General features: G+C 36.7%; 1 protein-coding gene across 25 annotated transcripts in view; it reads right to left on the bottom strand.

The window, feature by feature from the left end:
- Positions 1-25,386, bottom strand: part of GPHN (gephyrin) — a 672,536-nt gene that overhangs the window by 464,434 nt on the left and 182,716 nt on the right. Inside the window, exon 1 of one of the 25 annotated variants that reach the window (XM_063793579.1) lies at positions 6,968-7,069. The exons of the other annotated variants lie outside the window; for them this stretch is intronic. The gene's annotated coding sequence lies outside the window, so the exon portion shown is untranslated. Of the gene's footprint in view, positions 1-6,967; positions 7,070-25,386 lie in introns of those variants that run through there. 25 annotated transcript variants of the gene reach the window in all.

Genomic DNA, 25,386 nt, shown 5'->3' with positions numbered 1-25,386 from the left:
CCAACCATCTGCTGCCTTCCAGAGACTCATCTAACACTTAAGGACTCACATGAAGTGAAAGGGTGGAAAAGGGCATTTCATGCAAATGCACACCAAAAGCCAGCAGGAGTAGCTATTCTTATATCAGACAAAACAAACTTCAAAGCAACAGCAATTAAAAAAGACAAAGAGGGACATTATATAATGGTAAAAGGCCTTGTCCAACAGGAAAACATCACAGTCCTAAACATATATGCACCTAACACTGGAGGTCCCAAATTTATAAAACAATTACTAATAGACCTAAGAAATGAAATACACAGCAACACAATAATAGTGGGGAACTTTAATACTCCACTGACAGCACTAGACAGGTCATCAAGACAGAAAGTCAACAAAGAAACAATGAATTTAAACTATACCTTGGAACAAACAGACTTAACAGATATATCTATATATATATAGATATATAGAACATTCCATTCTACAACTGCAGAATACACATTCTATTCAACAGCACATGGAACTTTCTCCAAGATAGACCATATGATATGCCACAAAACAACAAGCCTCAATAAATTTAAGAAAACTGATATTATATCAAGCACTCTCTCAGACCACAGCAGAATAAAACTGGAAATCAACTCCAAAAGAAACATTCAAAACCATGCAAATCCATGGAAATTAAATAACCTGCTCCTGAATGATCACTGGGTCAAAAATATAATCAAGATGGAAATCTAAAAATTATTTGAACTGAACTACAATAGTGACACAACCTATCAAAACCTCTGGAATACAGCAAAGGCAGTGCTAACAGGAAAGTTCATAGCCCTAAACACCTACATCAAAAAGACTGAATGAGCACAAATTGACAATCTCATGTCACACCTCAAGGAACTAGACAAACAAAGAGAAACCAAACCTAAAACCAGCAGAAGAAAGGAAATAACCACGATCAGAGCAGAACTAAATGAAATTGAAACAAACAAAAAAATACAAAAGATAAATGAAACAAAAAGCTGATTCTTTGAAAAGATAAATAAAATTGATAGACCATTAGCAAGATTAACCAAGAAAAGGAGACAAAAAATCCAAATAAGCTTAATAAGAAATGAAACGGGAGATACTACAACTGACACCACAGAAATATAAAAGATCATTCAAGGCTACTACGGACACCTTAATGTGCATAAACTAGAACACCTAGAAGAGATGGATAATTCCCTGGAAAGATACAACCCTCCTACCTTAAATCAGGAAAAAATACATACCCTGAACAGACCAATAACAAGCAGCAAGACTGAAACAGTAATTTAAAAATTAACAACAGAAAAAAGTCCAGGACCAGACAGATTCACAGCTGAATTCTACCAGACATTCAAAGAAGAATTTATACCTATCCTATTGATACTATTCCACAAGATAGAGAAACAGGGAACCAACCCTAATTCATTCTATGAAGCCAACATCACCCTAATACCAAAACCAGGAAAGGACATAACCATAAAAGAAAACTACAGACCAATATCCCTGAAGAACATCGATGCTAAAATCCCTAACGAAATACTAGCTAACCAAATCCAACAACATTATCAAAAACATAATCCACCATGATCAAGTGGGTTTCATACCAGGGATGCAGGGATGGTTTAACATACGCAAGTCAATAAATGTGATACCTCACATAAAAAGAATTAAAAACAAAAATCACATTATCATCTCAATAGATGCAAAAAAAGCATTTGACAAAATCCAGCAACTTTTATGATTAAAACTCTGAGCAAAATGGGCATACAAGGGACACACCTCAATGTAATAAAAGCCATCTATGACAAACCCACAGCCGACATAACACTGAATGGGGAAAAGTTGAAAGCATTCCCTCTAAGAACTGGAACAAGACAAGGATACCCACTCTCACCAGGAAGTCCTAGCCACATTAATCATACAAGAGAAAGTAAAAAACGGAATCCAAATAGGTGAAGAGGAAGTCAAAATGTCACTGTTTGCTGATGATATGATCGTTTACCTCAAAAACCCTGAAGACTCCTCCAGAAAGCTCCTAGAACTGATAAAAGAATTCAGCAAAGTATCTGGATACAAAATTAATGTACACAAATCAGTAGCTCTTCTACACACAAACAGCAACCAAGCAGAGAATCAAATAAAAAACTCAACTCCTTTTAAAATAGCTGCAAAAAAAATAAAATAAAATACTTAGGAATCCACCTAACCAAGGAGGTGAAAGACCTCTACAAGGAAAACTACAAAACACTGCTGAACAAAGTCACAGATGACACAATCCAGCATCCCTTTATGATTAAATACATCCCACACTCGTGGATGGGTAGAATCAATATTGTGAAAATGACCATACTGGGCCTGGCATGGTGGTTCACACCTGTAATCCCAGCACTTTGGGAGGCCAAGGCGGGCAGATCACTTGAGGTGAGGATTGTGAAACCAGCCTGGCCAACATGGTGAAACCCTGTCTCTACTAAAAATACAAAAATTAGCCAGGTGTGGTGGCACATGCCTGTAGTACCAGCTACTTGGGAGGAGGAGACAGGAGAATCACTTGAACCTGGGAGGTGGAGGTTGCAGTGAGCCAAGATCACGTCACTGCACTCCAGTCTGGGCAACAGAGAGAGACTCCGTCTCAAAAACAAAACAAACAAACAAACAAACAAATAAAAAAAAACAACAAAGAAAATGACATAGTGCCAAAAGCAATCTACAAATTCAACCCAATCCCCATTCAAAATACCACCATCATTCTTCACCAAATTAGAAAAAAACAATTCTAACATTCATATGAAACCAAAAAAGAGCCCGCATAGCCAAAGCAAGACTAAGCAAAAAGAACAAACCTGGAGGCATCACACTACCTGATTCGAAACTATACTATAAGGCCACAATCACCAAAACAGCATGGTACTGGTATAAAAATAGGCACACGGGCCAATGCAACAGAATAGAGAAACCAGGAATAAACCCAAATACTTAGACAGCCAACTGATCTTCAACAAGCAAACAAAAACATAAAGTGGGGAAAGGACACCCTTTTCAAGAAATGGTGCTAGGATAATTGGCTAGCCACATGTAAGAGAATGAAACTGGATCGTCATCTCTCACCTTACACAAAAACCAAATCAACATGGATTATGGACTTAAATCTAAGAAACTATAAAAATTCTAGACGATAACATCAGAAAAACCCTTCTACACGTTGGCTTAGGCAAGGATTTCATGACCAAGATCCCAAAACATATGCAATAAAAGCAAAGATACATAGCTGGTAAAGAGCTTTTGCATGGCAAAAGGAACAGTCAGCAGAGTAAACAGACAACCCACAGAGTGGGAGAAAATCTTCACAATCTATACATCTGACAAAGAACTAATATATATCCAAAATATACAACAAACTCAAAAAAATTAGCAAAAAATAGAAAATAAAAAATCCCATCTAAAAGTGGGCTAAGGGCATAAATAGACAATTCTCAAAAGAAGATATACCAATGGGCAACAAACACATGAAAAAATGCTCAACATCACCAATGATCAGAGAAATGTAAATCAAAACCACAGTGTGATATCACCTCACTCCTGCAAGAATGGCCATAATCAAAAAACCAAAAACCATTAGATGTTGGTGTGGATGCAGTGATCAGAGGACACTTCTACACTGCTGGTAGGAATGTAAACTAGTAGAACCACTATGGAAAACAGTGTGGAGATTCCTTAAAGAACTAAAAGTAGAACTGCCATTTGATTGGCAACAAAAGCCAAAATAGACAAATGGGATCTAATTAAACTAAAGAGCTTCTGCAAGGCAAAAGAAACTACCATCAGAGTGAACAGGCAACCTACAGAACAGGAGAAAATTTTTGCAATTTATCCATCTGACAAAGGGCTAATATCTCCAGAATGGGAGAAAATTTTTGCAATCTACCCATCTGACAAAGGGCTAACATCCAGAATCTACAAAGAACTTAAACAAATTTACAGAAAAAACCAACCCCATCAACAAGCGGGCAAAGGATATGAACAGACACTTCTCAAAAGAAGACATTTATGCAACCCACAGACACATGAAAAAATGCTCATAACTGGTTATCAGAGAAATGAAAATCAAAACCACAAGGAGATACCATCTCATGCCAGTTAGAATGGCGATCATTAAAAAGTCAGGAAACAAGAGGTGCTGGAGAAGATGTGGAGATATAGGAACGCTTTTACACTGTTGGTGGGAGTGTAAATTAGTTCAACCACTGTGGAAGACAGTGTGGTGATTCCTCAAGGATCTAGAACTAGAAATACCATTTCACCCAGCAATCCCATTACTGGGTATATACCCAAAGGATTATAAATCATGCTACTATAAAGACATATGCACATGTATGTTTATTGCGGCACTATTCACAATAGCAAAGACTTGGAACCAACCCAAATGTCCATCAATGATAGACTGGATTAAGAAAATGTGGCACATATACATCATGGAATACTATGCAGCCATAAAAAAGGATGAGTTCATGTCCTTTGCAGGGACATGGATGAAGCTGGAAGCCATCATTCTCAGCAAACCACCACAAGGACAGAAAACCAAACACCATATGTTCTCACTGATAGGTGGGAATTGAACAACGAGAACACACAGACCCAGGGCGGGGAACATCACACACTGGGGCCTGTGGGGGGGTAGGGGGCGGGGGAGGGATAGCATTAGGAGAAATACTTAATGTAAATGACAAGTTGATGCAGCAAACCAACATGGCACACATATACATATGTAACAAACCTGCACATTGTGCACATGTACCCTAGAACTTAAAGTATAATTAAAAAAAAAAAAAAAAAAGAACTACCATTTGATCCAGCAATCCCACTACTGGGTATCTACCCAGAGGAAAAGAAGTCATTATATGAAAAAGACACTTGGACACGCATGTTTATGGCAGCACAATTCACAACTGCAAAATCACGGAACGAGCCCAAGTGCCCATCAATCAACAAGTGGATAAAGAAACTGTGGCATATATATTCAAAGGAATACTACTCAGCCAAAAGAAGGTATGAATTAACGGCATTCATAGTGACCTGGATGAGGTTAGAGACTATTATTCTAAGTGAAGTAACTCAGGAATGGAAAACCAAACATTGTATATTCTCACTGATATGTGGGGTCTAAGCTATGAGGACACAAAGGCATAAGAATGATACAACAGACTTTAATGACTTGGGAGTAAGGGTGGAGGGGGAGGGTTAAGACTACAAATAGGGTGCAGTGTATACTGCTCAGGTGATGGGTGCACCAAAATCTCACAAATCACCACTAAAGAACTTACTCACGTAACCAAACACCACCTGTACCCCCAATAACCTATGGAAAAACAAACAAAACAAAATACATAAAAAAACAAATCTGTACAATAAAATTTGCATAATAAAGTTTGATAACTATTCTATTAAGGTATATGTGGACCTTTCTTAGAGTATGTAACTCAAATTATGAAAATAATGATTTATAGCTAACATCTATTAGTCCTTTCCACTTATCAGACTATGTTCTATGAGCTTTTACATGTATTACCTAATTTAAGCCTCATGATAATCCTAAGAAGTAGGTAGCATCTTAAATTACTCTCCCAAGTTTACAGATGTAGAAAGTGAGGCACATAGGTTAAAAAGCCCTATTTAGTGGAAAACCTAATATTTCATTCCAAATTGTCAAGCCCAAATCTGCAGCTCTTAACTTTTGTACAACACTGCTTCTTTCATCTCGATTATTTCCCTAGATTCTACTCAACCATCAATCATTTATTCCCTTAACAGATGTTCTACCTGAGGGCAAACAAGCAGATCTAATGAAGTTGGCTACAGAAAAAATAAAACAGTATAAAATAAACATGCAGAGAAATAATATTTGTGAGTTACCATAAAAAGAAATTTTATACATATAGTGCTATTTTCATATTCACATGTATGTGAAAAAAGACATATCACGACCTGGGTAACAGCTTCTGAAATATGATGACGCATAGACTAAGATTAGATTCACTTTAACACAGCTCATATAATATGTACAATGTTTTGGAAAAAAGAATTCTCAGATTCCACGCCTTGGAACATATTTTGAAATTTATAAACAGAGGAGTAAATTACCAAATGATTGATAACTGGAATCTATTTGGCATATATTTGTATTTGCAAAAGCAATTCTATTATTTTAGCATCTTAATATACAGTTATCAATGAACTTTTAAAATATGAATAACTAAGAACCCAGGGTGATTTATTGAAATAATATATAAAGCATTTACAGTTGTATAAAGGATCTCTGATCCAGTCCATTTTATAAGCACTACTGTTAATCATCTTTATAAGTACAACTACAAATGTGCTTTTCTGGCTAAAAAATTCCCCTCCCTCCAACATAGCTTTCCATTACTTCCCTTCATATAACTAATGCAGTGGACACTCATTATTTCACAAACAACTTCTATTCTTTTTTTTTTTAATGGCATCAACTTTGTTCCTGCAATCCAACTTCTCTCTTGACACTGATAACTCAAATTGTCTTCTCCTTACTAAGTATTCCCTGACTTGACAAAAAGATACATTTCCCCTTTGGAGTGCTTTGTCCTTTTTTTGGATGTATATCTTATAAGTGGAAGGGCTAAAACATAAAATTAGGTCTGTGACTTCATTAAGGAAAGACATCACTTACTAAGTATGAGGGACTTTGCCCAGCAATGAGAATAGAGTAGTCTTCCCTTATCTTCAGTTTTGCTTTCCAAGGTCAACTGTGGTCTGAAATATTAAAGACTTCCAGACATAAATAATACTTAGGTTTTAAATTATGTGCCATTCTGAGGAGTATGATGAAATTTTACACCTTCCCACTCCATCCCACTGGGACATGAATCATCCCTTTGTCCAGTGAATTCACATTGTATAGGCTACCCACTTGTTACTCACTTACCAGCCATCTGGGTTATCAGATCAGCTATTGTGGTATCGCAGTACTTGGGTTCAGTAGTATCTGTGGTTTCAGCCATTCACTGGCAGTTTTGGAATTTATCCCCTGTGGATAAAAGGGGACTACAGTACAGGCTTAATGTGATAGATGGGGCTCTTCATTTCAGGGTGCTTTCACTCTAATACAGAGTTCTAATCCTGTTTAATAGTGCTATTTTATGTTTAAAAGAATGGTTGTTTAGAAAAGGCTGCTAATCTTTTAGTTATTGAAAGCTGTAGGAACACTGTTCAAATAAAGGCCCTAACAAAAACGTGGTCATTAGAAAGAGGCATTATATTAATCTCATTGGCAAATTATCTAAGATATGATTATTTTAACCTGAATATCTCCTGACACATTATAATACTGTATTCTCTTCTTTTTAATATCTTTGGATCCATTTTTTAAATTACTCATTTTTCTAAATACCCAGACTGGTCTGAACTCTTATGTTTTAATACCTATGTATAATAGACTATTAAGAGTTCTTCACATGTTTAATAATTTAAAAGCTTAATATTCTACTAAAATTAGTTTTACAATATAAAATATTGATGATAGGGACTTTTGAGCTCCGTACTTGCTGCTAAATGCAAGTTTAGTGGAAGAAAAACAGGCAACCATATAATCTACAGTCCAGCGTGTTATGTGAAAACTATGTAACTAGAAATACTTATTTTATATTTAAAAATATAAAATATTCACATTTTGGCATACTTCTAAAACAGGATCTGGCAAATCCAAGCAAATCTGGCAATCTCTCAGACTCAGTAAATTACTGCTCTAGATTGAAATCTTTTTATATTCTTTCCTTATCATGTTGTGTTAAATACTGAAATGCTTAAAATATATAAATATTTAATTTCCCTAAAGGGGAGTTATTTATCTTGTAAATTCATGTCCAGAAAATGGTTGGTGGATGCCTCTAAATGTGGCTCAATTCTTGTGAAATACAGGAAGAAAGTGTTATACTGATAACAGGATTTTCAGCTACAGCACATATTGAGATAATATTTAACTAATACATAACTGTCTCCAAATATTTCCAAAACATTTGTCGAAGCATGGAGATTGAATACCTTATGAGGTTTTCTCTCATTTTTCTCTTTCTAGTCCTATTATTCACAATTGTTGGAAGGCAAAGAAGGATGTAAGAAGATACGCCGAAAGGGACTTAACAGTTTGTTAAGCTCGCCATTTTTTTTTGAAGTTTTTAGATGTCTCTAAACTAAGATGAGCAAAATTGCTTGAGCCTTTGAAGAACTATTTTTTAAATCAACATAAGTACCCTGCAATGATACTGAGCACTTTTATGAATAAATCATCTAAACTTGGGTGCATGTTTTAAAAATTCACTTGGAAATCTTTAGTCAAACTGTTCAATCAATTGAGCACCAAAACCTCCAGCTTTTGAAACTTTTTAGGGTGACTATAGCTAATAAGAATGCACTGTATATTTCAAGATAGGCAGAAGAGAGGATTTTGAATATTATCACCACACAGAAATGATAAATGTTTAAACTGTTAGATATAGTAACTGCCTGATTTGACCATTATACAATGTATACCTACATTGAAACATCACTTTGTATAAAATAAATGTACAAGGTTTTTTGACCTTTAAAATTACATTAATTAATTAAGTTCTAGGATACATATACAGAACGTGCACATTTGTTACATAGGTATACATGTGCCACAGTGATTTACTGCACCTACTGACCCATCCTTTAAGTTCCCTAACCTCGCTGCCGCCGCCCAACAGGCCCTGGTGTGTGTTGTTCTCCTCCATGTGTCCATGTGTTCTCATTGTTCAACACCCACTTAAGAGTGAGAACATGGTGTGTTTGGTTTTCTGTTCCCATGTTAAGTTTGCTGAGGATGATGACTTCCAGCTTCACCCATGTCCCTTCAAAGGACATGATCGCATTCTCTGTTTGTGACTGCATAGTGTTCCATGGTGCATATGTACCACATTTTCTTTATCCAGTCTATCACTGACGGGCATTTGGGTTGGTTCCACGTCTTTGCTATTGTCAAGAGTGCTGCAATAAACAAACATGTGCATGTGTCTTTATAGTAGAATGATTTATATTCCTCTGGGTATATACCCAGTAATGGAATTGCTGTGTCAAATGGTATTTCTGGTTCTAGATCCTTGAGAAATCTACATACTGTCTTTCACAATGGTTGAACTAATTAACATCCCCACCAACAGTGTAAAACCATTCCTATTTCTCCACAGCCTCACCAGCATCTATTGTTTATTGACTTTTTAATAATTGCCATTCTGACTGGCGTGAGATGGTATCTCATTGTGGTTTTGATTTGCATTTCTCTAATGATCAGTGATGTTTTGTTTTTTTTTTTTCAAATGTTTGTTGGCTGCATGTATGTCTTCTTTTGAGAAGTGTCTGTTAATATCCTTTGCCCACTTTTTGATGGGGTTGTATGTTTCTGGTAAATCTGTTTAAATTCCTTATGAATTCTGGATATTAGACCTTTGTCAGATGTGTAGATTGCAAAACTTTCTCCCATTCTGTAGGTTGCCTGTTCACTCTGAGGATAGTTTCTTTTGCTGTGCAGAAGCTCTTTAGTTTAATTAGATCCCATTTGTCAATTTTGGGTTTTGTTGCAATTGCTTTTGGCATTTTTGTCAAGAAGTCTTTGCCCATGCCTGTGTCCTGAATGGTATTACCTAGGTTTTCTTCTAGGGTTTTTATAGTTTTGGGTTTTACATTTAAGTCTTTAACACATCTTGAGTTAATTTTTGAATAAGGTGTAAGGAAAGGGTCGAGTTTCAGTTTTCTGCATGTGGCTGCCCAGTTCTCCTAGCACCATTTATTAAATAGGGAGTCCTTTCCCCATTGCTTGTTTTTTTCAGCTTTGTCAAAGATCAGATGGTTGCAGATGTGTGGTGTTATTTCTGAGGTCTCTGTTCTATTCCATTGGCCTATATGCCTGTTTTGGTACCACTACCATGCTGTTTTGATTATTGTAGCCTTGTAGTGTAGTTTGAAGTCAGGTAGCATGATGTCTCTAGCTTTGTTCTTTTTGGTTAGGATTGTCTTGGCTATATGGGATCTTCCTTGATTCAATATGAAGTTTAAAGTAGTTATTTTCTAATTCTGTAAATAATGTCAATGGTAGTTTGATGGGAACAGCATTGAATCTATACATTACTTTGGGTAGTATGACCATTTTCACGATATTGTTTCTTCCTATCCATGAGCATGGAATGTTTTTCCATTTCTTTGTGTCCTCTCTTATTTCCTTGAACAGTGGTTTGTAGTTCTCCCTGAAGAGGTCCTTCACATCCCTTGTTAGCTGTATTCCTAGGTATTTTATTCTTTGTAGCGATTATGAATGGGAGTTTATTCATGATTTGGCTCTTTGCTTGTATATTGATGGTGTATAAAAATGCTTGTGATTTTTGCACACTGATTTGTATCCTGAGACTGCTGAAGTTGCTTAATAATTTAAAGAGTTTTTGGGCTGAGACGATGGGATTTTCTAAACACAAAATCATATTGTCTGCAAACAGAGACAATTTGACTTCCTCTCTTCCTATGTGAATACACTTTATTTTTCTCTTGCCTGATTGCCCTGGCCAGAACTTCCAATACTATGTTGAATAGAAGTGGTGAGATAGGGCATCCTTGTCTTGTACCAGTTTTTAAAAAGAATGCTTCTAGCTTTTGCCCATTCAGTATGCTATTGGCTGTGGGTCTGTCATAAATAGCTCTTATTATTTTGAGATATGTTCCATCAATACATAGTTTATTTAGAGTTTTTAATATGAAGGGATTTTGACTTTTATCAAAGGCCTTTTCTGCATCTATTCAGATAATCATGTGCGTTTTGTCTTTGGTTCTGTTTATGTGATGGGTTACATTTATTGATTTGGGTATGTTGAACCAGCCTTGCATCCCAGGGATGAAGCCAACTTAATAATGGTGGATAACATTTTTGATGTGCTGCTGGATTTGGTTTGCCAGTATTTTATCGATGATTTTTGCATCAATGTTCAACAGGGATATTGGCCTGAAGTTTTCTTTTTTTGTTGTGTCTCTTCCCGGTTTTGGTATCAGGATGATGCTGGCTTCACTGAATGAGTTAGGGAGGAGTCCCTCCTTTTCAACTGTTTGGAATAATTTCAGAAGGAATGTGGTACCATCTCCTCTTTGTACTTCTGGTAGAATTCCGCTGTGAATTCATCTGGTCCTGGGCTTTTTTTGGTTAGTATGCTATTAATTGCTGCCTCAATTTCAGAACTTGTTATTGGTCAATTCAGGGATTCAACTTCTTCCTGGTTTAGTCTTGGGAGGGTGTACATGTCCAGGAATTTATCCATTTCTTCTAGATTTTCTAGTTTATTTGCCTAGAGGTGTTTATAGTATTCTCTAATGGTAGTTTGTATATTGGATCAGTGGTGATATCCCCTTTATCATTTTTTATTGTGTCTATTTGATTCTTCTCTCTTTTCTTCTTTACTAGTCTGGCTAGCAGTCTATCTATTGTGTTAATCTTTTCAAATGACCAGCTCCTGGATTAACTGATTTTTTTAGAGGGGTTTTTGTGTCTCTATCTCCTTCAATTCTGCTCTGATCTTAGTTATTTCTTGTCTTCTACTAGCTTTCGGATTAGTTTGCTCTTGCGTCTCTAGCTCTTTTAAATTGTGACGATAGGGTGTCGATCTGAGATCTTTCTAGCTTTCTGATGTGGGCATTTAGGGCCGTAAGTTTCTCTCTCTCACACTTCTTTAGCTGTGTACCAGAGCTTCTGGTACGTTGTGTCTTTGTTCTCAATGGATTCAAAGAACATCTTGAATTCTGCCTTAATTTCATTATTTACCCAGGAGTCATTCTGGAGCAGGTTGTTCAACCTCCATGCAATTGTGTGGTTTTGAGTGAGTTTCTTAATCCTGAGTTCTAACTTGATTACCTTGTGGTGTGAGAGACTGTTATGATTTCAGTACTTTTGCATTTGCTGAGGAGCGTTTTACTTCTAATTATGTGGCTGATTTTAGAATAAGTGCTATGCGGCACCGAGATGAACGTACATTCTGTTGATTTAGGGTGGAGAATTCTGTAGATGTCTATTAGGTCCACTTGATCCAGATATGAGTTCAAGTCCTGAACATCCTTGTTAATTTTCTCTCTTGTTGATCTAATATTGACAGTGGGGTGTTAAAGTCTCCCACTATTATTGTGTGCGAGTCTAAGTTTTTTTCAGGTCTCTAGCAACTTGTTTAATAAATCTGAGTGCACCTGTATTGGGTGCATATATATTTAGAATAGTCAGCTCTTCTTGTTGAATTGGTCCCTTTACCATTATGTAATGCCCTTCTTTGTCTTTTTTTGATCTTTGTTGGTTTAAACTCTGTTTTGTCAGAGTCTAGGATTGCAACTCCTGCCCTTTTTTTTTTTCTTTCTTTTTTTTTTTTTTTTTTGGCTTTCCATTTGCTTGGTGTATTTTCCTCCATCCTTTTATTTTGAGCCTATGTGGGTCTTTGCACTTGAGATAGGCCTCCTGAATACAGCACACCAATAGGTCTTGAAAATTTATTAAATTTGCCAATCTGTGTTTTTAATTGGGGCATTTAGCCCATTTACATTTAAGGTCAGTATTATTATGTGTGAATCTGATCCTGTCATCATGATGCTACCTGGTTATTTTGCACACTAGTTGATGCAGTTTCTTGATAGTGTCATTGGTCCTTACATTTTGGAGTGTTTGTGCAGTGGCTGATACCGGTTTTTCCTTTCCATATTTAGTGCTTCTTTCAGGAGCTCTTGCAAGGCAGTCCTGGTGGTAACAAAATCCCTCAGCATTTGCTTCTCTGGAAAGGATTTTATTTCTCCTTTGCTTATGAAGTTTAGTTTGGCTAGATATGAAATTCCGCGTTTAAAATTATTTTCTTTAAGAATGTTGAATATTGGCCCCCAATCTCTTCTGGCTTGTAGGGTTTCTGCTGAGAGTTACGCTATTATTCCAACGGGCTTCCTTTGTAGGTGACCTGGCCCTTCTCTCTGGCTGTCCTTAATACTTTTTCCTTCATTTTGTCCTTGGAGAATCTGATGATTATGTGTCTTTGGGTTGATTTTGTGGAGTATCTTATTGGTGTTCTCTGTATTTCCTGAATTTGCATGTTGGCCTGTCTTAAGTTGGGGAGGTTCTCCTGGATATTATCCTGAAGTGTGTTTTCCAGCTTCTTTCTGTTCTCCCCATCTCCTTCAGGTATTCCAGTTAATCATAGATTTGGTCTTTTTAAACGCTGAAGTCCCATATTTCTTGGAGGTTTTGTTCATTCCTTTTCATTCTTTATCTCTACTCTTGTCTGCATGCCTTATTTCAGCAACGTGGTCTTCAAACTCTGATATCCCTTCTTCCACTTGGTCGATTCGGCTATTGATTCTTGTGTATGCTTCATGAAGTTCTCATGCTGTGTTTTTTAGCTCCATAGGGTCATTTATGCTCCTCTCTAAATTGGTTATTCTAGTTGGCAGCCCCTCTAACCTTTTATCAACGTTCTTATCTTTGTTGCATTGGGTTAGAACATGCTCCTTTAGCTCCATGTAGTTTTTTATTACCCATCTTCTGAAGACTACTCCTGTTAGTTTGTCCATCTCATCCTCTATCAGGTTCCTTGCTGTTGTTATAATCATTTAGAGAAGATGCACTCTGGCCTTTTGGGTTTTCAGCATTTTTTCATTGATTCTTTCTCATCTTCATGAGTTTGTCTAATTTCAATCTTTGAGGATGCTGACCCTTGGATGGGGTTTTCATGACGGCTTTTTGTTGTTGTTGTTGTTGTCGATGCTGTTGTTGTTGTTTTCTCTTTGATTGTTTTTCAATGGTCAGGTCCCTCTTCTATATGGCTGCTGTGGTTTGCTGGGGGTTCACTTCAGGCCCTATTCATTTGGTTCGCTCTCACATCTGGAGATGTCTCAAGGAGGCTGGAGAACAGCAAAGATGGGTGCCTGCTCCTTCTTCTGGGATCTCTGATCTCAAGGGACACCAATCTGATGCCAGTAGGATCGCTCCTGTATAGGGTTTTTGACAATCCCTTTTGGAGGGTCTCACCCAGTTGGGTGGCACAGGGAACAGGACCTGTTTAATGAAGTACTTAGATTGTCCCTTGGGGGAAGGGCTGTGCTTCACTGGGGGAAAACCCACTCGTCTGGGCTGCCTGGATTCCCCAAAACTACCAGGAGGAAAGGCAAAGTCTGCTGGTCCACAGAGACTGTGGCGACTCCTTCCCCTAGGGGTTCAAGCCCAGGGAGATCTGGGTTCTGTCCCTGAGCCTCTGGCTGGAGTTTCTGGAGTTCCTGCAGGGAAGCCCCACCCAGTGAGGAAGGATGAGTCATGGTCACACCTGAAGAGGCACTGTGGCCACAGTCTGCCACAGCTGGTGTGTTGGGCTGTGGAGGACATGTCTTGGGACCAAGCTGTCCAGCCTCCCTGGCTCCAGGAGGGGAGAAGTACAGCCTGGAGCTATAGAGATGGATGCCACCCTTACCCCGCCCAGGGAGCTTAGCATGCTAGGCAGTTGTGAGTCTCAGTGCTGGCTGCTGCCCTTACCCCAAGGATCTCAAATGGCTTAGACAGTAGGCAGCCATAGCTGTGGTGTTGGTCGCCCCTCCCCCCAGGAGCTTGGTAGGCTTAAGTAGATTCTAGCTGAGAGGCTGTTGAGAATCTACATGGCTCTGGGGTTGAAATGTTAGGCCCTGGTAGCGTGGGTTCACGAGTGTGATCTTCTGATCCATGGGTGGCACAGTTCCATGGAAAAAGCAGTTTCCCCGGCTGGTTAGCAGGCTCACTCACTGTCTTCCCTTGGCTGCAGGGTAGGGGCTACCCTGCCCTGTGTGGCTCCCAAGTGGGCTGCCACACCACATTGCTCTTCCTTTCTCTCCGTGGATCACACCAGCCACCTAGTCATTTCTGATTAGAGAGCCTGAATACCTTGGTTGCAGGTGAAGGTTTCACACACTTATTATGGTTCTTTTTGATGGGAGCATCCAATTGCTACTGTTTCTAGTCAGCCATCATGGCTGCACCCAAATGTACAGTTATTATGTATTAGTTATAAATAAACAAGATGCTATGCAGCTATTAAAAAGTGGTGTCTGTTTAGATATGAAACATATTTGAGATATTGTAAAAAAAAGAGAAATATGCACAACAGTATACATTTTTGTAAGATGTATTTTTATTCAAATGTGTAATATGTACATATTGCACTTACATGCATATGTAAATATGCATATATACATATGTATATATGTATCTGTACATTCACATTTGTGTGTGTGCACATGTGCGCATGCACAGATAACCTCTGTAACAGAGGTTGCTTTTAGGGAAGGAAAACTGGATGGCAGGGCAGGGCAAGCATAAGGTTTCCTTTCTGTGCATGTACTCTTTGGTAGCTTCATAAGCAAATTTCAAATAGTTGTGATATAACTGAAATAAAAATAATTGAGAAATAATATAGTTTTTTTTTTAGATGGTGTCTTGCTCTGTTGCCAGGCTGGAGTGCAGTGGTGCAATCTCGGCTCACTGCAACCCCTGTCTCCGGATTCAAGCGATTCTCCTGCCTCGGCTTCCCAAGTAGCTGGGACTATAGGCGCACGCCACCACGCCCAGCTAATTTTTGTATTTTTACTAGAGACGGGGTTTCACCATGTTGGCCAGGATGGTCTCGATCTCTTGACCTCATGATCCACCCGCCTCGGCCCCCAAGGTGCTGGGATTACAGGAGTGAGCCACTGCATCCGGTCATAATAAAGATTTTTAACTGGATATTTGTTCTATTCTAGGATGAATAATAAATGCAAAGACAATAGCAGAAGTGCTAATTTAGAAAAATTAAGTAAAATCCTTCATCCCCGAGTTGTCCCAGACCAATAATTTACTAAGTAAAAAAATACAAATTTAAATTAGATCATAAGGGAGAAATAAATTCAAAACAGCAACAGCCAACATGCGTACATGTATTACTGTTAGGTTTTCCCTCTAAATCTAAATCACAAATCTACTTCTTTCATATAATTTTAACTGTAAAATTATTTTACTTCTCTCACACAGTTTAGAAATTCCAGTATGTGTGTCAAAAATAAAATATTCGTTAAATTTCTAGTAGCTAAGTGCCTCTCTCTTTGAAAATGTATAGTCCCACCTCAATCTCTCACCTCCTCCCCTAAAAACAAATAGGGTTTTGTGCAGTTGTCCATTTTACTGATACCAATTTTTCTTTGAATATCCTCTACAGAAATAGAAAACATTTAACACTATAACCTCAGAAATTTTTCTGTAAGTAGATTTTCCACATTTATATCATGTTGAATAGCCCGTATAAGACACACAATTTTAATTGTTTCCAAAAGGAAAAGTTCCTATATGTAATCTCTCTCCTTTTATAGTCTCTAAAATTAAGATTAATTTAAAAAAATAGTAGTTATCCAATCATAAGAAAACATAAAGGTTCTTATAAAGTTGTTTTTTCAAATTTTAAACATCCTTCGGCATAGCTTCTTCATTATTTAATTTCATATTTAGTTTTTGTTGCTTTGTTTCTGTAAACAACCAGATTGTAAAAACAAATCATGGCAAACACAGCCATAGTTTACTTCTGTCTGGCATAGATGTTTCTTTCACTCCTATTATCTTAGCCTTTCTCTCTCTAATTCCATCATTTATACAAATAGTATAAAAACAGCAAATAGTGAGAGGTGAAGTTGAAGAGCCAGGAAGTAATCAGATCATTACTGGTCTTGCATGCGCTATTAAAAAGCTAGATTTTGTTCTAAAACAGAATACTTTAAAATACCAGACATCTTCTTCCACATTGACCTGAAATTATTCAACAACAACTTCTTATAACAATTCTAATGAACTATATACTCACAAAGACATAATGAAAAGCTTATGAAATTATCAACATCGAGTCACTATCTTTTTAGCATTCCCTGATTAAATTATCCAGCAATTCTATCACCATATTTAATATAATATTATCATCACTTACCTTTTATTATTTTTAAATTATTTTCTTTTATTTATTTATTTTAATTATTATTATACTTTAAGTTTTAGGGTACATGTGCACAATGTGCAGGTTTGTTACATATGTATACATGTGCCATGTTGGTGTGCTGCACCCATTAACTCGTCATTTAGCATTAGATATATCTCCTAATGCTATCCCTTTTAAGACTGTGAAGTGAGTAGAATAGTATCAGTATGTTCATTTAACAATTGAGAAAACTAAGATTCTGAAAGGTCAAGTAATTTAGTTATCATGCTACACTGCTGATAACTGGAATATGCTAGACTTCTCTGCAGTAAGTTTAAATCATAGCTCAGTACTCTTTTCATTATCTTGAAGGAGTTACATTGACTAATATTCTTACTCAGGTCACAATGATTTCTTATCTACACCACGGGTCAATAAACTTTTTCTGTAAAGACAGTCAAAATGCAGTTTACCCTTGAACAACACAAGTTTGAACTCCTTGGTTCCACTTATCTGCAGATTTTTTTCAACCAAACATAGATCAAATTAATGAAATGCAAAACCCGCATATATGGAGGGCCAATGTTTTGTATACATGCAGGTTCCCCAGAGCCGAATGGAGGGACTGAGTATATGCAGATTTTGGTATATGCAGGGGTCCTGGAACAATCCCCAACACATACCAAAGGATGGATGACTGTATTTCTGGCTTTGAGTGACATATGAAACTACTCAACTCTGCTGTTGTACAGTGAAACCACCCATAGGTAATACATAGGTGAATGAGTAAGACTGTGTTCTAACAAAACTTCAATTTTCATGTATCATTGTCTTTCCAAAGATAAAAATATTTCTTTTAAAATAGCAGTTTTATTGAGTAAACATAAGCACTGGATTTCTCTGATTCAGAATAAATCCTGAATAATTAGTCCCAGGTATCTGCTACTTTTAAAAGAGTATGACAACATCAGTAAGAAGAGTTTACATTCACTGAACATATAGTTCAATTTTCTCCAAAAAATATTACATCCCCTTTTTACCTATGAATTCTGTAATTTCACACAGATTTCAAGTTATCTACAAAATAGTGACAGACCAGAAGCAAATCAGAGGACAAATCTTATTCAGCAAGTATTTAACCTTTTTCTCCATTTTGAAATGCTCAAGCAGAATGACTCAGTTTAAAGACTAACATTAACAAAATTCATCATATCCCTTTTCAAAATGTATTTTTTAACTTGTGATGAAATTTCAGGCAAAATCCATATATTTTCTGTATAATGTATTATTATTTAAATAACTATTTGTGATACTTGAAATTAGTCATTTAATAAATATTTATTTCACAATTTCCAAAGTGCTTTCGAATGGGTCATATTTTTCAATTTCATAAGATGAAAATATTATTTATAAAACCAGGCAGCAGGCTGGGCACAGTGGCTCATTCCCAGCACTTTGGGAGGCTGAGGCAGGAGGATCTCTTATGCCCAGGAGTTTGAGACCAGCCTGGGCAACATGGAGAGATCCTCTCTCTACAATAAATAATAATTGTAAAAAGTAGCCAGCTGTGGTGGCACATGCCTGTAGTCCCAGCTACTTGGGAAGCTGAAGTGAGATGATCACTGGAACCTGGGAGGCTGAGGCAGCAGTAAGCCATGATTGCACCACTGCACTCCAGCCTGAGTGAAAGAGGTAGACCTCATCTCAAAAAAAAAAAAAAAAGAAAGAAAAAAGAAAATAGAAAAAAAAAAAAAAAGGCAAGTAGCAGGCCAGATTTGACCTGTGGATCATAGTTTGCCAACCCCTAGATTAGACCATACTTTTAAATATCCACCATCTATCCAATATAAGAATGAAAGTTCACATGACAGAAGCCAGAGAAAAACACTACACCAGTATCTCCAATCTAATTTGTTCTTAACATCATTCAATACTGTTGAGTCTACATTTCATCTTGTGCCTTTAATAGTAAACATTCTTATATACAACAATTATCCAAAATTACAAGTAGTAAAAAATTATACTTTTCCCATTGGCTTTCTCAGAAAGGATGCTTACAGAAGTTCACAAAACCTGATACTGTGAAGTCACACAACATACTACATAACTAAGGCAAATTATAAATGCTGAATTACAGAGCAGTCAAACACATTTGTTTAATACAATTCATCATTGACAATATTATTTTAGATAACTTTTTGGTATAAATCCAACTAATATTTAAGTAGACTAACTATAAAATGCCTCAGTAGTCAACAAAACATACTAGTACTTATTAAAAGATGAGGTGAAGATGTGGATTCCTGTGAGGGACAAATATAGGAGTAAAGAAATTTACACATGTATTCAAATGTAAAATATTAGTGTGTAGAAATTTTGTTTATAAACAGATAATAAGTCATTACTTTCCCACAAAATTGACAAAAATAAATTATCACTTGGTGAAAAATAAACTTCAACTATTCAGACTTTTTTAAAAAGTGACTTAAATATTTTTCTAATGAGGACTACTCTTTTATGGTTAATTTTATGTGATAAACCACAAATCTACATACATTTCTTAAAAGGAAAAACAAAATAAATTCATAGCATCTTTAGGAAGTGAGAAATTTAACTCATTTAGTAGTAAAGCTTAAAGTCTCAAAGCTGTGATCTTGAATACCAGAGGTTCTGAGACCCTTTCAGGGGACCACAAATTGGGGTACTTCATCACAGTCTAGTGAGGGTGAGAATCCAGGCTCCCCACTCAACTTTTGCTGGCATGGGTTGGTGTAGGACCACAGTTTTTCTGTAGTGTTTGGCAGGAGTAGGGTGGTTATAGTATGAGCTTTCTGACTAGGTATGGTTTCTACGCCCTTTGGCTAAACAGAGAAAGCTTTTGTTGAAGCTATTTGTCAGTGTCTTTCGATATTTCTAGGTTGTCAGCTGCTTCAGCTCCAAGTATAAAATACATGAGGCACACACACAAAAACAAGAACACACCACCACATTATTTCTTAGGACTTTCAGTTGTACTTAGCATGAGGAATAGACCAAAGTACATTTACTCCATCTTTCCAGAATTGGAAGACTCAAGGCTAATGGATAGTAAAACAAAACTTTACATTTTTAGATTAGTTTCAGGTTTACAGCAAAATTGAGCAGACTTTAAAAACGTGACTTAAATATTTTTCTAATGAGGATTACTCTTTTATGGTTAATTTTGTTTATGTGATAACCACAAATCTGCATAAACTTCTTTAAAGGAAAAAGAAATTCATAGCATCTTTAGGAAGTGAGAAATTTTTCCATATAATTTCCCATATATCCCTTGTACTGCAATATGCATAGCTTCTCCCATTATCAACATACCCCAACGAAGTGGCACATTTATTACCACTGATAAACCTCCACTGACACATCATTATCACCCAAAGTCCACAGTTTACATTAGGGTTCATTTTCAGTGTTGTATATTCTATGGTTTAGACAATGCATCATAACATGTTTCCTTCATTGTAGTATCATTCAGAGTAGTTTTACTGCCCTAAAAATCCTCTGTACTCTGCCTGCTCATCCCTTCCTCCTCTCTAACCTCTGGCAAGCACTGATTCTTTTACTATCTTCATAGTTTTGCCTTTTCCAGAAAGTCATAGAGCTGGATACTTACAATGTGTAGCTTTTGCAGATTGGCTGCTTTGATGTAGTAATATGCATTTAAGTTTCCTTCTTATCTTCTCATAGTTTGATAGCCCATTTCTTTTTGGCACTGAATAATATTCCATTATCTGGATGTACCACAGTTTACTTATCCATTCACCCACTGAAGGTTATCTTGGTTGCTTCCAAGTTTTGTCATTTATAAAGTTTCTATAAAAATCTATGTGCAGATTTTTGTGTGGATGTACATTTTCAACACATTTGGATAAATACCAAGGGGCAAAACTGCTGGAATGCATGTTAAAAAACCACTGAACTGTCCTCCAAAGTGGCTATGCCATCTTGCATTCCCACCAGCAATTAATGAGTTTCTTGCTCCACATCCTCATCAGCACTTGGTATTGTCAGTATTCCAGATTATGACCATTCTAATAGATATGTAGTAATATTTCACTGTTGTTTTAACTTGCATTTCCATGATGACATAAAATGTAGAACATCTTTTTATATACTTATTTGACATCTGTATATCTTCTTTGGTGAGGTGTTTGTTAAGGTCTTTGGCCCATTTTTCAATAGGGTTTATTTTTATTTTTATTTATTTATTTTTTTAAGACAGAGTCTTGCTCTGTTGCCCAGGCTGCAGTGCAGTGGCATGTTCTCGGCTCACTGAAACCTCCGCCTCCTGGGTTCAAGCCATTCTCCTGCCTCAGCCTCCTGAGTAGTTGGGATTACAGTCGTGCACCACCACGCATGGCTAATTTTTGTATTTTTGGTAGAGATGGGGTTTCACCAAGTTGGCCAGGCTTGGTCATGAACTCCTGACCTTAAGTGATCCACCTGCCTTGGCCTCCCAAAGTGTTGGGATTACAGGCGTGAGCCACTGCGCTCGGCCTAGGGTTGTTCATTTTTTTATTGCTGAGTTTTAGGAGTTCTTGTATATTTTTAAGTAATAGTATATTATCAGATGTGTCTTTTGAAAATATTTCTCCCAGTCTGTGGCTTCTCTTTTCATTTCATGGCATTGTGTTTGTAGAGCAGAGTTTTTAATGAAGCCCAGCTTACCAATATTTTCTTTTGTGGATGGTACCTTTAGAGCTGAAAATCACTGCCATACCCAAGGTTACCTAGGCTTTCTCCTATATTATTCTCTGGCAGTTTTATAGTTTTGTGTTTTATATGTAGTCCTATGATCCACTTTGAATTAATTTTTTTAAGGGTGTAAGGTCTACGTCCAGATTCAATTTTTTAAAGCATGCAGATGTCCAGGTGTTCCAGCACCATTTGTTAAAAAAACTGTCTTTGCTCCATTGTATTTTGTTTATTCCTTTTTCAAAGATCAGTTGAACATTGTCTTAAGTCTATTTGAGCTGCTATTTAAAAAATACCATGGACTGGGTGGCTGATAAACAAAAGAAGTTTATTTCTCACTGTTCTGCAGGTCTGGAAGTCCAAGATCAAGGTGCCAAGAAATTCAGGTGAAGGCCTACTTCCTGATTCATAGATGTCTGTCTTCTGGCTATAATCGCATATGGTGGTAGGGGAAAGGGGCCTGTCTCAGGCCTCTTTTATTAGGGACACTAATCCAATTCATGAGGTCTCTGCCCTCATGACTAAATCACCTCCCAAAGGCCTCATCCTTCAAATGCCCTCACACTGGGGGTTAAGCTTCAACATATGAATTCTGGGCAGATATATACATTCAGACCACAGCAACTATATTTATATGGGTCTATTTCTGGGCTCTCTATTCTTTTTCCTTGATCTATTTGTCTATTTTGCCAATACTACACTGCCCCTATCACCACAGCTTTATAATAAATCTTGAAGCTGTATAGTGTCAAGTCCTCCAACTTTTTTCTTATTCTTCAATATTGTATTGGCTACTCTGGTGGACCAACAGATTTTAACTTAACAGAGTATTATGAAAATGTCCTTAATATGGCTTTGAATTCCACATTGTTACTTATTATGATGATTAATTTTTGGTGCCACCTTGACTGGTTGAAGGATTATACAGAGTACTGATAAAGCATTATTTCTGTGTATGCTTGTGAGAATGTTTCCAGAGGAGATTCACAAGTGAGTCCATAGGCTGAGTAAGTAAGATCTGCCCTCCATGTGGGCAGACGTACCCAATTAGAGGGGACCCAAATAGAGCAAATAGGCTATTTCCTCTCTCTTCTGGAGCTGGGATATAAATTTCTCTTGTCCTAAGACATCAGAATTCCAGCTTACAGATGGCCAGTCAGGAAAGTCCTCAGCCTCCATAACTGCATGAGTCAATTCTCCTAATAAATCCCGTATGTATATATGTATGTATGTATCTACCTATCTATCTATCTATCAATCAATCAATCAATCATTGGTTCTGTTTCTTGGAGAACTCTGACTACTACACTTACCTTTAAGAAACTGTCTATCATTATTGTCCAGTTTGAGTAAAATAGCAAAACAAATAATATCCATATTCATTAGAAAAAGTTATTAAAATATTCCTTCCAAGTTACATAATTGTTCCAAGCATAATTTTCCTCACAAATTTCAACAAAAACATATTACAACAGATTAAACATAGAAACAGTTATTTGAAAATTTAGCTATCTTTTATTAAGCCAGAGATTATAGAGATTTACAAAATGTAAAAAAACTGTTAATATTTTGACTATTTTGGGAGTTTTGAAATACACAGCTATTTTTCATTATATTATTTATTTTAATATGTAGTGGGCTTATTTATATTTTATGTGAATTAAATAATTTTATTCTTTAACATAGTAAATATCAATAGATGTTACCCACATAAACAATAGTTCAATGCCATGCTTATAATTTTTTAAAGTGCAATGAAGCTATGAAATCATAAGGTGAGAGAATTACTACCTAGTATGAATAAACATAAAAAATGTAACACTATAATTCAAACAAGTGCTCTATATAAGCTTCAGTTCAGGGTTACTTCCTTGGTAATATTTTAATTCCAAATATTATAAAGATTTCTTTGGTATTTCATAACAACAATACAAGCCATTCAATTCAAGCAATCTAATACAATGTCTTTATCCTTTTAATGCTCATAGAGACCAAAATGTCATATAGTTTATATGCACCAATGGTCATATAAAAATGGTAATTAGAAATAGCAAATATTATAGAAAACTGTTCAATACGAAAAAAAGGTAGACATCTGTATTCCCCACTTGCTTTCTGTGTTCTCTCTCCTGGTTGTATAGAGGAGCCAGGATAATTTAGGACTTATTAGAGAGACGTAGGTTGGAGTCCCAGGCCTACTACTAGAGAATCTACAGATAGTGTATCTGCAGATATTTAACTTCTCTGAATTTCAAATTACTCAGCATGTCTAACAGAATTATGAAACATCATATTAAAAACTAGGCATAAAGCACCTGTTTAGTTCCTAGCAGGTAGTTGATAAATGTTAGTACCTCATCATACTCCTCACCCCTTCCATGTAAACTTATACCTAATGACCAGAGCATATGACAATGAAGTGTGTCAGAAAATAGTAATAAAAAATGCATGTTTTACAGTCAGGAGGTAAATAACAGAAAGCATCCAGGACTATAAGAAGGTTAACAGGTAAAGTAAAGATATATTCAAACCTCTTTATTTGGGAGTTAACTATATATATTAGTAATCCTTAACCTATTTGCATCTGCAAAACCCACAGAAAATCAAAGGAAAACTAAGGACTTTCGCCCCAGAAAAACAAACATTTGCTCACAAATATATTTTGCATAGAATTTCAGGAGTTTTATGGACAAATCCAAATTTGATTTTATTGTCAAACATAGAAAAAGAAAAATGCTATCTAGCTTTTATTATCTTTTTTTGGATTAGAGGTTGCTAACCAAAGTACTGGATAGTTTTTGCTATTGTTTGTTTAGTTTTGTTTTCTGCAGACCCTATATCTTAATTTTGGCTTCAATTCTATGTCAATCAGAGAAAGTTCTGAAAATCTCCCAGTGTACACTATATCTTGAACAGAATACTGATAAATTATTTAGCTCACTTTGTAGTCTATCCTCTATATCTGATTGTCAGCAACGTTTTCTGTAAACGACTGGATAATAAACATTTTCAGCTTAGTGGGCCAAATGATCCTTGTTACAACTTATCATCTCTGCTATTATAATTCAAAAGCAGCCATGAATAGTAGGTAAACATTATGCATGGCTGTGTTCCCTAACAAAACTATTTATAGACACTGAAATATAATTTTCATGTACTATAAAATATTCATTAAAAAATTTTTTTAATCACTTAAAAATGTTCATGGGCCAGGTGCAGTGGCTCACACCTGTAATCCCAGCACTTTGGGAGGCCAAGGCAGGTGAATCACAGGGTCAGGAGATCGAGACCATCCTGGCCATCACGGTGAAACCTTGTCTCTACCGAAAATACAAAAATTAGCTGGGTGTGGTGGGGAGTGCCTGTAATCCCAGCTACTCGGGAGGCTGAGGCAGGAGAATCGCTTGAACCCAGGAGGCGGTGGTTGCAGTGAGCCGAGATTGCGCCACTGCACTTCAGCCTGGTGACAGAGCGAGACTCCATCTAAAAATAAAAATAAAAAATAAAAATTGTTGAGACAGTGTCTCACTATGTTGCCTAGTCTGGTCTCAAATTACTGGGCTCAACTGATCCTCCCACCTCAGTCTCCCAAAGTGCCAGGATTATAGGTGTGAGCCACTGTACCCAGCCTATA

This window comes from Pan troglodytes, chromosome 15 (genome assembly GCF_028858775.2).
Source record: "Pan troglodytes isolate AG18354 chromosome 15, NHGRI_mPanTro3-v2.0_pri, whole genome shotgun sequence".
Lineage (NCBI taxonomy): Eukaryota > Metazoa > Chordata > Mammalia > Primates > Hominidae > Pan > Pan troglodytes.
This window is presented reverse-complemented; position numbering and strand designations above follow the sequence as displayed.